The sequence below is a fragment of the Malus domestica genome, chromosome 10 (genome assembly GCF_042453785.1).
Source record: "Malus domestica chromosome 10, GDT2T_hap1".
Classification (NCBI taxonomy): Eukaryota; Viridiplantae; Streptophyta; class Magnoliopsida; order Rosales; family Rosaceae; genus Malus; species Malus domestica.
In genome coordinates this window covers 21,933,113-21,939,112 of record NC_091670.1, presented here as the reverse complement: position 1 = coordinate 21,939,112, position 6,000 = coordinate 21,933,113, and positions in this window count along the sequence as shown.

Below are 6,000 nucleotides of genomic sequence, written 5' to 3'. Positions count from 1 at the left end.
TATTCTTAAAGCACAACATAAATATTTTTTATTTTTTATTAAAATAAAAAAAAAAAGCAATCTCAAACTGGCTCATAGAGTACTCACTAGTGAATACCTAATATAATATTAATTCTTTTTTAGCTTTAAAAAATAAGTAACACATGCTATCTTTTGATTGAACCAAATTAGAAAATGAGTATATAAGGTACTCGCTAGTGAATATCTACATATAATCATTTGTTCATTATTTTACTAAATTATTTTTAGCTACCCCCTGGAACTCAATTTTAATATCACTTTATTTCTTGTAACTCAAAAGTTGCTTCTTTACTTCTTGAAACTCAAAGTTCGCTTCATTTTATCTCCTGTAACTCGATTTTGATCATATTTTGCCTCTTGAAACTTCACAGTCGTCTCTATAAAACTCAAAATGCGCTTCACATTGCTGGTTAGATATGTTAATTTCTTATGTCGGTTTGATATGAGTGCGATAGGCTAATCAATTTTTTTTTTGTCTCTTCAATTTCTTTTAAATTTAATATTCTCTGATTGTTGAATGTTAACACATAATAAAGATTTATAATAAAAAATATTGCACATGTGGCATAATTTTATTGAGTATTTGGTCTCACATATGGCGACCTATAAGTTTCAGGGAAAAGAGAACCCACAAGTTAAAGTGGAATGAATTTTGAGTTTAAGAGAATATAATAGTGATTTTTGAGTTACAGAATGCAAAATAAGATAAAAATAAAGTTTCAAAACGTTACAGGAAGTTTCAGGAAGTTACAGGAATTTGATGAATAGTTTTTCTTTTGACAAAAATTTAATGAATAGTTATATAATTTGATACACAAATTTGCTGTACATCGCACTACTCTTTTACCGTCCACATAGCAAAGATAATGATTTTCATCCGCCACTGTTTCACGAGGTGCGACCTACTAACGGACATCTAATATGCAGCCACGTCAGATCAAGGGACCCTTGATGTGTTCCGCGTGAGCCAGTGGCTCTCCCCGAGTCCTTGCTGGTTGCTACTGCAAATTGTGTGGGAGGGCATTGGATTCCCTACACCTCTCTTCTTTTCATGTGTTTTAGAATATTAGCCCTAATAAATTTGAAAATTAGGCCAAATTTCTATTGCGCATCTTATGTTTACAAAAAATCTAATGGAAAAATGTAATTTATCAAATATTAAACTACTTTATTTTACAGTTAATTATTTATATCACACAAGTTTTCGGCAACTTAGTTTATGAAAAATATCGAGCAATGTACTAATCAATGATGTTAGGTTAAGAATGCACAACGAACTTGTTTCATAAACAATAATGATTTCAAAGCATTTTAGTCCCTTCATAGAACAATGTTCACATAAATCACACAGGATGATTTGATCCAAGTTCTTTATCAGCATGTTTCAAAAACGCTTTCTCAATATTTAAAATACATCTAGGTTGCCAAATGACGATAGACCTTTCTCTTCAACCCACTGTATCTACGTCATTGTGTTATACAAAGTGCACAAAATCGTTTCAGATGATGATATTTGAGTTTACTTAGAATGTACTACATCATGCATCCTACATACCATGAAGAAGTTTGTTCAGGTTGTTGATCTTATCTGGACGAATCACATTTTTCATGTAAAATGCCAACGAGGTTGGTTAAGTAGGTAATCATCGTTCTCTTCGCTAAATCAAGACCTAATTCAATCCCGCTGTCAGCAACCCCTCTTCTCGAGTGATATGTAAAAATTATAAAAAAAATAAAAAAAGGCTAAAATCCCATATGTAACTTCTCAAGAGACTTCTGGTATGCCATGACCCTCAAGATCCCCAAAAAAAATTTCCCGACCTCCACATTTTTCATGTAAAATATATGGAAAAAAAACTTGCATTTTTAATTTTTAGAAAACAAGGTAAACTTCAATTGGAGACTTATTTGGATCCAAGTAATTCAATGTTTTTGTTTCTACCATACTTCGACCAATCCCAAAACTACTAAGCACCAATCAACGTTATACCGTCAAGGACCCAGAAAAGATTCCCTCCAACCAAGAGGCCAATCACAACTCGACACGTGTCGACATCAGAAGCCAATCATAGCGCGACACGTGTCAACATCAGAAGCTAATCACAACACGACACGTGTCAATGTCAGAATGAAACTAGAAACTCTCTTCTATAAATAGAGATCATTCTCTCACAATATTTCCTAATGTCATTTGTACTAAATCATTCACTAGTACTCACAAAATAAGAGCTTGAACCTATGTACTTATGTAAACCCTTCACAATTAATGAGAACTCCTCTGCTCCGTGGACGTAGTCAATATGGGTGAACCACGTACATCTTGTGTTTGCTTCCCTGTCCCTATCCATTTACACACTTATTCACACTAATGACCGGAGCAATCTAGCGAAGGTCACAAACTTAACATTTTCTGTTGTACCAAAGTCCTCACTGATTTTGTGCATCAACATTTGGCGTCGTCTGTGGAAATGACACTTATTCTCACTCTCTTCAGCTTTGTTAAGCTGATTTCCACCATTCGTACACTCTCTTTTGACTAGACATCCCTCTCCAACATGGGGAGCGAAGGAAGCCACATAACACAAAATGACACCCCTCTTACACCTAGTACGAAGCAACGGAAGAAGGAAGGAAAAGGGTTGCTCTTCAAGCTAAAGTCGATGAGCTAGAATCTCAAAACAACAAGATAGCAATGAAGAATGAGGTCCTCCAAGAGCAGTATGAGAAGCTCTTTGAGATACTCTACCAAACTAGGCGTACTCAAACACGCGAGCTCGTTACCCCTGTGGACATCAACCATCATCTGCCTCCCAACAAGGAGGGTCACCTTCTTTCGACATGGCTATCCTTGATGATGAGCGAGCTAATTATCAAAACATTGATCAACATGAGACTTCTCTCAACCCAGCTGCTTCGACCCGAAGCAAAAGAAGTAGAGGAAGACACCTCATTGCAGAAAGGTTGGAAGGATCGAAAGCCGTTTATCGTGACTGCCGAGACTTCCTAAAGCAACGTCGAGAGAATCCCCTCCACATAAGCTTGAAGATCAATGACCCAATGATTTCTGAAAGACTCGGTCCCCTCCCACGTCCCAAGCTGGCTACCAATTTAGGGAAGGGGCAACAAGTCCTAGAGAAACACGAAGGTATAGGGGACTCAAAGATGTTTCGACAGACATACCTTGAAATTCAGTACGGCGAGTCCAAGGAAAAATCACATGCTCTTGATCAAACCTTCATACTTCCAAGAGAAGATGGAGATTTACGAAAGAAAGTTCCAGTGGTACTTGACTCCACTCAGGACCCTCTTATCCTACAGCTTCTTAAGGAAGTAAACAAGTTGAAGGCTAAACGACAAGCTGAGATACCTGATTGGTACCAACCCAGACCTGGCCCTCTTACAAGGAGGATCCTCGACACCTCCCTCCAAGCAAAGACAAACTAGAAGCTTGGCTTACAACTCTATACTGGAAATGAGGACCCGATTGAACACATTAACCTCTTTGAGTCCACCATGGCATACCGAATGCACACCGACGAAGAGCGATGTCTTCTCTTCCCCTCAACCTCTCTGGCAGAGCTCTAAACTGGTATTGCCGTCTTCCACCTGAAACGATAGACTCATTTGAGGAATTAAGGAAACTGTTTGTTTCTCAACACATTTTCCAGACCGATCGCTTGCATTCTGCAGATGACTTGTACACTATTCGCCAGAAGCCAGACGAGTCACTACGAGAGTATGCCGGTCGCTTCAGCCATGAGTATTCTCGCTGCGCTGAGGCAGATGACATGACCGCCCTCAAAGCCTTTACGGTAGGCCTACATGATTGTTTCTTCAAGTACATGATCAATGCCAACACTTGGAAGACTTACTCTATGCTGATGGAACAGGCTTACAACCATGCCTCCGCAGAGGCAATGACATATCAAGGGAAACGCCTCATAGTCAACCCTTATCAGCGAGTAGGAAGTGGAAGCCAAATCCAACCAAATGAGAAGACCTCGACCTTTCAAACGGCAGCGGTGCCTCCCTGCCTTACTTAATACTTTGCCAAGTCAACAGACATATCAATCTCAGGGAAAAAGGAAAGATTTCCATCCTCACCAGTCTCATTTTAGTAAAAGGAGTAAGGGACACTACTGCGATAACCAAGGGTATCGCCACGATAATCCCCGACCCCAGGCAGTCAACACAGTGGGTCAAGCACGTGTCAGGACATCCCCTACCCTGAGGTATGAGGCATACACACCTTTGAATGCCATATGCGTGGCCATTTACCCCAGCATAGCACACTTGATATTGAAGTCAAAGCCAAGGCACCCGGATTACAAGTCCACGAAGAACACGGGCACGTTTTGCTGCTACCACGAGTATAATGGCCATGACGGCGAGAAGTGTATCACCCTTCATGATCATATTGAAGCTTTGGCACGTGAAGGAAAAATTGATCAATTCCTCCTTCACCCTCCAAGGGGTAACCATAACCAATGCCAGGTGAATGTAATATATTCCATAAGTGGTGGCACACCTATATCTAAATCTTCCAACAGGGCCATGAAAAATAGTGAACGAGCTTTAAGGTTTGGCCACCAAGTGTTTCACGTGGAAGACATCAGGGGAGGCATGTATCAAAAGCCTAACTGGGATCCAATATGTTTCTACCCTGAGGAAGAAAGAGGTATCATCTACCCTCACAACGACCCACTGATCGTGGTAGCTCACATGGCCAACTTTGAAGTACGACGAATCCTGGTAGACACAGGGCTTCGGTCAATATCATGTTTTTGAAGCTTTCAGGGCACTTAATGTAGCTGAACACTTGCTCGATTGCTCGATTTCCCCTCTGATAAGCTTCTCCGGTGATATCGTGCAACCTTTGGGGAGCATACACTTACTTTTCACCATTGGTACTTGCCCTTACACAGCTACCATTATCACTAACTTCCTGGTGGTTGATTGCCCAACAGCATACAATGTCATCTTGGGATGCATAGGTATTAATGATCTCAAGGCCATGGTATCCACATATATGTTGTTGATGAAATTTCCAACCCCTTATGGCAATGGTTACATCAGAGGAGATCAACTTAGTGCACAATCATGTTACAACACTTCGGTCAAGCAACAACACCTACATGTGCCCAAGGAAACCCTTTCTATACATGACCAAGTCATAAAGACCAGCCCAGACGAAGCCAACTTGGATCTTCACGGTGGCAACAGTTAACCCGACAATCCTCGAGATGACTCTTTCACCCAGCAAGCACAACCCGCTGAAAAGTTGGAAAAGGTCTTTATCTCAAAAGATTATCCGGATCGCATGGTGAAGATTGACACCACCTTGTCACCACCCATTCGGTTGGCATTTATCTCTTTTTTGCAAGAGAACACTGAGGTCTTCGCCTGGTCATACGAGGACATGTCAGGCATCTCTCCCGATATCATCTGTCATCGCTTAAGTATTGACCCCAAGACCAAGCCAGTGAAACAGAAGCAAAGATCCTATGACGCTGAACGGTACGAGGCAATGAAGGCAGAAGTTGAGAAACTCAAAGGCATAGGCTTCATCCGCTAAGTCAATTATCCAACGTGGGTAGCAAATGTTGTCCTTGTTAAAAAGAATCCGACCAAAGAAAGTCTCTTGCTCCAAAAGGTCTTGTGAAGAATGTGTGTCAATTAAACCGACCTAAACAAAGGATGCCCGAATGATAGCTTTCCTCTTCCTCTCATAGACAGACTTATAGACTCTACAGTAGGGTGTGAACTCCTGAGCTTCATGGATGCTTACTCAGGATACAACCAAATCCTCATAAACCCTCCGGACTAAGAACACACAGCCTTCACTACTGACAGGGGACTATATTGCTATAAAGTCATGCCCTTCGGCCCAAAGAATGCATGAGCGACTTATCAGAGACTGGTCAATTCAATGTTCGCCGAACAGATTGGGAAGAGCATGGAAGTTTACGTTGATGATAT